This window comes from Apium graveolens, chromosome 7 (assembly GCF_009905375.1).
Source record: "Apium graveolens cultivar Ventura chromosome 7, ASM990537v1, whole genome shotgun sequence".
NCBI classification, from domain to species: domain Eukaryota; kingdom Viridiplantae; phylum Streptophyta; class Magnoliopsida; order Apiales; family Apiaceae; genus Apium; species Apium graveolens.
Genome location: NC_133653.1, coordinates 149,406,053 through 149,416,609, shown reverse-complemented (window position 1 = coordinate 149,416,609; position 10,557 = coordinate 149,406,053). Strand labels below are relative to the sequence as shown.

The 10,557-nt window shown below is 43.0% G+C and overlaps 1 non-coding gene across 1 annotated transcript; it reads left to right on the top strand.

Annotated features, from left to right (window-relative positions):
* Positions 1–10,226: 10,226 nt before the first annotated feature.
* Positions 10,227–10,333, top strand: LOC141675696 (small nucleolar RNA R71). Its single transcript, XR_012556336.1, has one exon. It is a non-coding gene; the product is annotated as a small nucleolar RNA R71 (small nucleolar RNA).
* Positions 10,334–10,557: the final 224 nt, after the last annotated feature.

The window sequence follows — 10,557 nt, the reverse complement described above, 5'->3', positions numbered from 1 at the left end:
AGTCCTTTCCCAACATGGTCCTGGCAAATCTCAAGATAGGACCTTCTAAGATAGGTAGCCTGCTCACGGAAATTTTATGAACTAAATCTTTACCAAACTACTATTACGGTTGGGTATTGCACAGTCATCAGAAGGAATGTCAATCTTTCAAACCATAATACAATCTTCACGACTTTACCATTATCACTGTATTCCTTTGGCACGGCTTTAACAATTTTTGGGGTTATTACAGTACCTAAGAAAGGAGGTATTAATGTGGTAGCAAATGAGAAGAACGAGCTCATTCCCACTTGAACAGTCACAGGATGGAGGGTATGCATGGATTACAGAAAGTTGAACAAGGCCACGAGGAAGGATCACTTCCCTCTTCAATTTATTGACCAGATGCTTGACAGGTTGGCCGATTATGAGTATTATTGTCTTCTGGATGGCTATTCGGGGTATAATCAGATTTGTATTGCACCAGAGAATCAAGAAAAAACTACCTTCACTTGTCCATTTGGAACGTTTGCTTTTCGCAGAGTTTTGTTTGGCTTATGTGGCGCACCTGCCACTTTTCAGAGATGTATGATGGCTATATTCTCTGATATGATTGGAAATAATGTCGAAGTGTTCATGGACGACTTCTCCGTCTTTGGACATTCGTATGATGAATGTTTGAATAATCTTCGTGCGGTGCTCAAAAGGTGCGTGGAAACTAATTTGGTGCTCAATTGGGAAAAATGTCATTTTATGGTGCGTGAAGGCATTATTCTTGGGCATAAGGTCTCTAGCAAGGGTCTTGAGGTGGACAAAGCCAAGGTGGGAGTCATTGAAAATCTTCCACCACCTATTTCTGTGAAGGGAATCCGTAGTTTTCTTGGTTATGCGGGTTTTTATCGGCGTTTTATTAAGGACTTCTCGGAGATATCTAAGCCGTTGTGCAACTTGCTCGAGAAGGATGTGCCTTTCAAATTTGATGATGAATGCTTGGCGGCATTCGAGACTCTCAAGAAGAGTTTGATAACTGCACCAGTTATTACAGCACCTGATTGGACAGAGCCTTTTGAGATGATGTGTGATGCGAGTGATTATGCGGTGGGCGCAGTTCTTGGGCAGCGCAAGAATAATCTCTTTCATGTGGTCTACTATGCTAGTAAGACTTTAAATGGAGCTCAAATGAACTACACCACTACTGAGAAGGAGCTCTTGGCTATAGTCTTTGGTTTCGAAAAATTTCGATCTTATTTGCTTGGGACAAAGGTGACAGTGTTCACTGATCATGCGACCATTCGCTATATGGTTTCCAAGAAGGATTCGAAGCCTAGACTCATTCGTTGGGTGCTCTTGCTACAGGAATTTGAGTTAGAGATCAGGGATCGAAAAGGTACTGAGAATCAAGTAGCTGACCATCTCTCTAGATTGGAGAATCCCGATTCTACTTCACATGATAAAACATTGATCAACGAATCTTTTCCGGATGAGCAGTTGTTCGCAGTTCAGGAGGAAGAGCCATGGTTCGCAAATATTGTGAACTATCTTGTCAGCAATATAATGCCTCCTAATATGAATACAGCTCAAAAGAAGAAGTTTCTGCATGAGGTGAAGTGGTACATATGGGATGAACTGTATTTGTTTAGATAGGGAGCTGACCAGATCATCAGGAGATGTATCCCATTCTGTGAGACGGAGGGGATATTACGAGACTGCCACTCCACAGTTTAAGGTGGACATTATGGTGGTGAAAAGACGGCAGCTCGTATTCTGCAAACAGGTTTTTTCTGGCCTACTTTGTTTAAGGATGCTCATCAGTTCGTTTTAAGGTGTGATCGTTGCCAAATAGTGGGGAATCTAACGAGGAAGGATGAGATGCCGTTAAATGTTATGCTTGAAGTTGAGGTCTTTGATGTTTGGGGAATCGATTTCATGGGGCCATTTGTCTCGTCCTGCAATAATCAGTACATCTTGCTGGCAGTCGATTATGTCTCAAAATGGGTAGAAGTCAAGGCTCTACCGACGAATGATGCTAAGGTAGTGTTGAATTTTCTTCATAAGCAGATTTTCACAAGGTTTAGAACGCCACGAGTAATCATAAGTGATGAGGGGTCGCATTTGTACAACCGTAAGTTCACTTCTATGATGCAGCGCTACAATATGAATCATCATGTTACTACTGCCTATCATCCGCAAACGAATGGTCAAGCGGAAGTGTCTAATAGAGAGATCAAGTGCATTTGAGAGAAAGTTGTTTGTCCGTCAAGGGAGGATTGGTCTTTAAAGCTCGATAAAGCTGTTTGGGCTTACAGAACAGCATACAAGACTCCACTTGGGATGTCCTCGTTTCAACTTGTTTATGGTAAAGGATGTCATTTACCTGCGGAGCTTGAGCATTAGGCCTATTGGGCGTTGAAGAAGTTGAACCTTGATCTAGATGCAGCTGGAAAGAAGCGGATGCTTCAGTTAAATGAACTTGATGAATTTCGACTCCAAGCGTACGAGAACAATAAAATGTACAAGGAAAAAGTGAAAAGGTGGCACGACAGGAAGTTATATCCTAAGTCATTCGTGTCGGGGCAGCAAGTTCTCTTATTCAACTCTCGTCTCCGACTTTTTCCTGGAAAGATGAAATCAAGATGGCCTGGACTTTTTATTGTCAAAACTGTGTTTCCACATGGAGCGGTGGAGATTTTTGAAAATGATCTGGGCCAAGCATTCAAGGTTAATGGTCAGCGTTTGAAGCATTACTATGGGGACACGGCAAACCGGGAAGTGTTGCAGATGTCGGCCGCTACTATTGATTCCGGGACTCTGAATGCGATGCAGGAGTGGACTGGTGGAGAGCCCGAAGAGCATGGGTTGTGTTATCGTCTTCCAGGAGGGCGTCCAGTAGCTGGTGCTACCATGACAAGACCGGGGCGTGATGAGGCAGGCTCTTCTAGAGCTCAGGAGCTTATCAGCTTCCTGCGCGGCCGCTCAGCATAGCTGAGCGGGCGCTCAGACCCTTTCTGGAATTTTTGTCTGTTTGCTCCATTTCTTCGCTGTAATCTGCTCCTCTCTTCCCACTTGCAATGCTGAACACATGCCAAGGCTTATTATTGATGATTTCTCCCCCGAAATACAACTAATACCCTGAAATGCACAAACACTAGAAAAACGCATCAAATAAACAAAATACTTGATTTCAAGACACCAATTTAAGCTATTATAAGACGTTCTAAGTGGTATAAAATGCCACTTATCACACCCCCAAACTTAACTCGATGCTTGTCCTCAAGCGTCACAGACTCAAAAATAAAATAAAAACATGCATAAATGCAATCTATATGAAATGCAGCGATCCCCCTTACTACGACCAAACCAACCAACTTATAACATCTTAACAAATGAAATTAGGTGACTAAAGATCAATTACATCATGCAAACTAACATACAGCCAGAAATGTGGTGTGTGCAGATGCTTAACAGATATGCTTCAGAACTAGATCAATTATCATGACTCAACTATCATCAAGGCAATCACATGATTATACAAAGAATAAAAATTATAGGCACAAAGTGACTTATAACACTACAAGAATCCTGGAGCTTATTACGGAATCATGTTTTTTATTCATAACAATAATGCTTATTTGACCGTGCAATGAGTGAGGTCAATAAAAGACTTATACAATGGTATCCATGTAGCGAGCGTTAGGTTAGCGGATCCCAGACTCTAAAAGCCTTAGGTCACTAGGCACAAAGTCCCCTAAGAACTCAATAACTCGAATATCAAAGAGCCCACTCGTGATCAATTATGCACAAACACATACTTTTTTTTCTTTCTTTTTTTTCTTCTTTTTTTTTCAAAATTTCTGAGCAAGTGCGTTTCGCTCCATCTTGCTCAATCCTAGACTACTCGCATAAATATACGAGCCGCCTACTAGCCATTTGACGCCTAGCCACAATTAGCAATTAATTCCATTTTTTACTCCATTTTTTTCTTCTCATGTCTTTATCACTAAGAACCTATTATAAAATTCTAAGCATAATAAATATATTAACCTCGAAAACAATCAGACCATAACAACCACCTAGTCCTTAAGCATTCTCTAAGCTTTAGTGAAAATACAAGTGTTTCTAGCATGCATATCAACCTACACGACTCAACATTACTTTAACGCCATCACTACACTCGCATCGACATCACAAATCAGTTGGCAAATCATCGCAAAAGGGATCATGGTATATGCATGAGCTACATGACATGATAAACAAATAAAGCTATAAAAAAAACTATGGCAAAAATTATGCAATTATATGAACTAAACTATCATGAATATGCAACTATATGACACACACACAAAATATTCCTTAACTACCACCCCCAAACTTAAAATCTTCACTGTCCCCAGTGAAGGTAGTAGAAAGGAACACAGGGTATACCTACTCGGAGAGATCATCGTCATCATCACCCTCAGTGGGTGGTGTATTAGGAGGCGGATATGCAGAGTCCTCACCAAAAACTGGCCACTGGATGTCAGCTCCAAGGCCTCGAAAAGCGGTCCCTAGCGCAAGGGTGAGCTCCTGAGCAAACCTGCTCTGCGTCTCGTACATATCATCCATCCTCCATGACAGCCTCCTATACTGGGCATCAGCCATCCCAGCACCCTCCTGAGCTCTAGAAGAACCAACCTCATTATGCCTTGGCCTCGCCATAGTAGCACCCCGTGCTGGACGCCCTCCTGGAAGACGATAACCCAGCCCATGCTCCTCAGGCTCACCACCGGTCCACTCCTGCATTGTATTCAGAGTCCCGGAATCAATAGGAGCGGCCGACAACTGCAACTGCTCATAAGACGGCCACTGAACTCCCACCGCTCGTCACAGCTTAGTAACCGTGGATGCATAGGGGATGTTCATGTGCTTAGCTCCCCTCAAAAACTTCAGAATTCCTTGGTAGATGAACTCACCAAGGTCCACATAGTACTCCTCATTCAAAATTCCCCGCAACAACTGTGCTCTCTCAACTGTGACCTCATATGCATGCGAAGAAGGCAGAATATTAGCACAAATAAACACATTCCATGCACGGGCATACCTGTTCATTGCGATTGCCGGAAAGTGACGATACTGATTAGTTCCAGTCTTGAAAGTCCATACTGTGCCCGGCCTACAGAGAGTAGCACAAATCAAATCCAAGTCAAAATCCTCAGCAGTCTTCTCATTCCAGTTCTCCTCTGTGGGCTTCCTCTGTCTCTGCCCAATCACACGGCGAATCGCCACTGGGTGATAATCAACCGTCATCCCCCGGACCACAGAAAACCCATTCTTTTCGACCTTCGCGTTCGCATAGAACTCGCGAACCACGCTCATCGGCACTGCTTCAGGCGACTCACAAAAAGCTATCCACCCCTTCTCAGCAATCATCGGCAACAACTCACCATCCCTCCCCGATGGTAAAAATTCCCTCTCCTTTAGAATCGGCTTTCCCAGAAGCGTACTCCTTCTCAGCAGCCCTATCATTCAAATGAGGCCTCGCAGCAGTACCCCTCGAAGAATCAGCAGCAGGGACAGTGCTGCTGCTATCAATAGTCCTTGCTCTCTTGGGTGCCATCGAATCTAAATAAAAGTGCTTGAGATTTGTGTTTTTGTGTTTGGGAGAGAGTTGAAGTGTAGAAAGTGTATGGGAGATATATGGGATAGGTGTATGTATATATAGGGTATGGATTAGGGTAGAATTTGATTAGCAGTGGGTTTAAGGTGTAAAATCATGGGATAATGGGGAATAGGTCGTGGGTTTTATGGGCTGTAATTTGTTTTTTTATTTTCTGATTTTTTTCGGATTTTTTATGGACTAAATTTTTTTTCTCACAGCCGACCCCTGAGCGGTCGCTCAGCAGAGCTGAGCGGGCGCTCAGGGGGCTACTGGAAAAAAAAATATGGTCCCGTTTTTCTGATTCTTTTGTGGTTTTGGATAGGTTATTAACTTTTAAGGGTTCTTGTAACAACAAATCATGGGTTGCCTCCCACGCAGCGCTTCTTTTTCGTCATTAGCTTGACGTTGCGTACCTTCCTCAAGTTGACAATAAAACGACACTAACCACTTCTTGGTTTGCCGTGTCCCCATAGTAGTGCTTCAAACGCTGACCATTAACCTTGAATGCTTGGTCCGGATCATTCTAAAAAATCTCCACCGCTCCGTGTGGAAACACAGTTTTGACAATAAAAGGTCCAGACCACCTTGATTTCAACTTCCCAGGAAAAAGTCGGAGACGAAAGTTGAATAAGAGAACTTGTTGCCCCGGCACGAATAACTTAGAATGTAGCTTCCTATCGTGCCACCTTTTCACCTTTTCCTTGTACATTTTGTTGTTCTCGTACGCTTGGAGTCCAAATTCATCAAGTTCATTAAGCTGAAGCATTCGCTTCTTTCCAGCTGCATCTAGATCCAGGTTCAACTTTTTCAACGCCCAATAGGCCTTATGCTCAAGCTCCGCCGGTAAATGACATTCCTTACCATACACCAGTTGAAACGGGGACATACCCAGTGGAGTTTTGTATGCTGTTTTGTAAGCCCAAACAGCTTCATCGAGCTTCAAAGACCAATCCTTCCTTGATGGACAAACAACCTTCTCTAGAATGCACTTGATCTCTCTGTTAGACACTTCCGCTTGACCATTTGTTTGTGGATGATAGGCAGTAGCAACTCGATGATTCACATTATAACGCTGCATCATAGAAGTGAACTTACGGTTGCAGAAATGCGACCCTTCATCACTTATGATTACTCGTGGCATTCCAAACCTTGTGAAAATATGCTTATGAAGAAAATTCAACACTGCCCTTGCATCATTTATCGGTAGAGCTTTGACTTCCACCCATTTTGAGACATAATCGATTGCCAGCAATATGTACTGATTGTTGCAGGATGAGACAAAAGGCCCCATAAAATCGATTCCCCAAACATCAAAGACCTCGACTTCAAGCATCACATTTAGCGGCATCTCATCCTTTCTCGTCAAATTTCCCACTCTTTGGCAACAATCACACCTTAAAACAAACTGATGAGCATCCTTAAACAAAGTAGGCCAGAAAAAACCTGCTTGCAGAATATGAGCTGCCGTCTTCTCACCACCATAGTGTCCACCATAAACTGTGGAGTGGCAGTCTCGTAATATCCCCTCTGTCTCACAGAATGGGATACATCTCCTGATGATCTGGTCAGCTCCCTGTCTAAACAAATATGGTTCATCCCACATATACCACTTCACCTCATGCAGAAACTTTTTCTTTTGAGCTGTGGTCAAATTAGGAGGCATTATATTGCTGACAAGATAATTCACAATATCTGCGAACCATGGCTCTTTCTCCTAAACTGCGAACAACTGCTCATCCGGAAAAGATTCGTTGATCAATGTCTTATCATGTGAAGTAGACTCGGGATTCTCCAATCTAGAGAGATGGTCAGCTACTTGATTCTCAGTACCTTTTCGATCCTTGATCTCTAACTCAAATTCCTGTAGTAAGAGCACCCAACGAATGAGTCTCGGCTTCGAATCCTTTTTGGAAACCAAATAGCGAATGGCTGCATGATCAGTGAATACTGTCACTTTTGTCCCAAGCAGATAAGATCGAAATTTTTCGAAACCAAAGACTATAGCCAAGAGCTCCTTCTCAGTAGTGGTGTAGTTCATTTGGGCCCCATTTATGGTCTTGCTAGCATAGTAGACCACATGAAAGAGATTATTCTTGCCCTGCCCAAGAACTGCGCCTACCGCATAATCACTTGCATCACACATCATCTCAAAAGGCTCTGTCCAATCCAGTGCTGTAATAATAGGTTCGGTGATCAAACTCTTCTTAAGAGTCTCGAATGCCATTAAGTAGTCATCATCAAATTTGAAAGGCACATCCTTCTCAAGCTAGTTGCACAGCGGCTTAGATATCTTCGAAAAGTCCTTGATGAAACGCCGATAAAAACCCGCATGACCAAGAAAACTACGGATTCCTTTCACAGAAATAGGTGGTGGAAGATTTATAATTACTCCTACCTTGGCTTTATCCACCTCAAGACCTTTGCTAGAGACCTTATGCCCAAGAATAATGCCTTCACGCACCATAAAATGACATTTTTCCCAATTGAGCACCAAATTAGTTTCCACACACCTTTTGAGCACGGCACGAAGATTATTTAAACATTCATCATATGAATGTCCAAAGACGGAGAAGTCGTCCATGAACACCTCGACATTATTTCCAATCATGTCAGAGAATATAGCCATCATACATCTCTGAAAAGTGGCCGGTGCGCCACATAACCCAAACGAAACTCTGCGAAAAGCAAACGTGCCAAATGGACAAGTGAAGGTAGTCTTTTCTTGATCCTTTGGTGCAATACAAATCTGATTATACCCCGAGTAGCCATCCAGAAGACAATAATACTCATGACCAGCAACCTGTCAAACATCTGATCAATAAACGGAAGAGGGAAGTGATCCTTCCTCGTGGCCTTGTTCAACTTTCGGTAGTCCATGCATACTCTCCATCATGTGACTGTTCAAGTGGGGATGAGCTCGTTCTTCTCATTTGCTACCACAGTGATACCTCCTTTCTTAGGCACACATTGCACGGGGCTCACCCAAGAACTGTCACAAATAGGATAAATGATGCCTGCATCCAGCCATTTCAGAATTTCTTTCTTCACCACCTTCTTTATGATAGGATTAAGTCTGCGCTGTTGCTCAACAGTTGGCTTACTACCTTCCTCTAGCAGAATCTTATGCATGCAATATGAAGGGCTGATCCCTTTGATGTCTGCTATGGTCCATCCAATAGCCGATTTGAATTCTCTCAAAATCCTTAAGAGTTTGTCCTCCTCACTACCTGAAAGGTAAGATGCAATAATAACAGGTAATGTAGATGCATCACCTAAAAAAGCATACCTCAAGTATTCAGGCAATGGCTTAAGCTCCACGGTAGGTGCTTCCTCAATTGATGGTTTGAGCTTTCCTTCAGCATTCTTGAGGTCAGAAGTACCAAGAGATTCAAACGGCATGTCCAGCTTTCGCCTCCAGGGAGAAGCATTAAGATATTGTAATTGCTCGTTGCCATCCTCATCATCACTGTCAAAATCCCCCACTAAGTCCTTTTCTAATGCATCAGACATTAGCATATGATCGAGTTTGGAAGTAACCGCAGAATCAATCAAATCCACTTTTAAGCACTCCTCATCTTCTGTAGGGAATTTCATTGCTTTGAATACATTAAAGGTCACATCCTGATCCTGCACCCGCATAGTAAGTTCACCTTTCTGCACATCTATCAAGGTACGACCAGTAGCCAAAAAAGGTCTTCCCAAGATTATGGGAATCTTCTTATCTTCCTCGAAATCCAGAATAACAAAGTTTGCAGGAAAGAAGAGCTTATCCACCTTGACTAGCACATCCTCCACTATGCCTCTTAGGTAAGTAATAGAACGATCAGCCAATTGTAGAGACATGTAGGTGGGCTTTGGATCAGGCAAGTCCAACTTTTTAAAGATCGACAGCGGCACTTCCGTGTCACTGGGAAGTATGCCAGGTTGACGATTGAGCACTGCATTGGCTATTTGACCGATTTGATTTTCCAAGGTCTTGATCGACACCGCCTGACTCTTGCATAACAGCTTAAGTTCCTCAAAATCAGCACTAGTGGGTGCAGCTGAACCTCCCTGTTGAGGATATGATTTCCTTTGAGCATACTGCTGTGGTTGTTGGAATCCAGGTGGATTGAACTGTTTACTCACACCTTGCTGATATGGTGGCTAAATAGCATTCTGATTATTACCTCAGCTGAAATTTGGATGATTTTTGTTGTTAGGATGATAAGTAGTTGTCACAGGCTGCTGTTGTCGCTGATAATTGTTCACATACTGAACAGATTCATTAACAAGAGAACACTGATCCGTAGCATGAGAACCTGCACAAAGCTCACAAACTATAGCTATTTGATTAACTCCATATGTAGCTAGAGAATCAACCTTCATAGACAGCGCTTGGAGCTGTGCTGCAATATCGGTGGCTGCATCGACTTCCAGAATACCTGCTACCTTCCCCGGCATCATCCTTTGAGTTGGGTTTTGATGCTCATTTGCAGCCATAGTCTCAATAAGGTTATAAGCCTCAGCATAGCTCTTGGCCCACAAGGCGCCTCCAGCTGCTGCATCGAGCATGGGCCGAGATTGTGCCCCCAAACCATTATAGAAACCAGTGATCACCATCCAATCGGGCATTCCATGATGTGGACACTTTCTCAATATTTCCTTATAGCGCTCCCAAGCTTCGCACATAGAATCTGTAGGTTGCTGCACAAACTGAGTAAGAGCACTCCTCATAGCAGCAGTCTTTGCCATTGGATAAAACTTCACCAGAAACTTTTGCGCAAGATCTTGCCAAGTAGTGATGGACCTAGCTGGTTCAGAATGTAACCAGCCCTTAGCTTTATCCCTTAGTGAGAATGGGAAAAGCCTCAGCTTGATAGCCTCATCAGTCACACCATTATATTTGAAAGTACTGCAAATCTTGACAAAATTCCTTATGTGCATGTTGGGGTCTTCAGTCG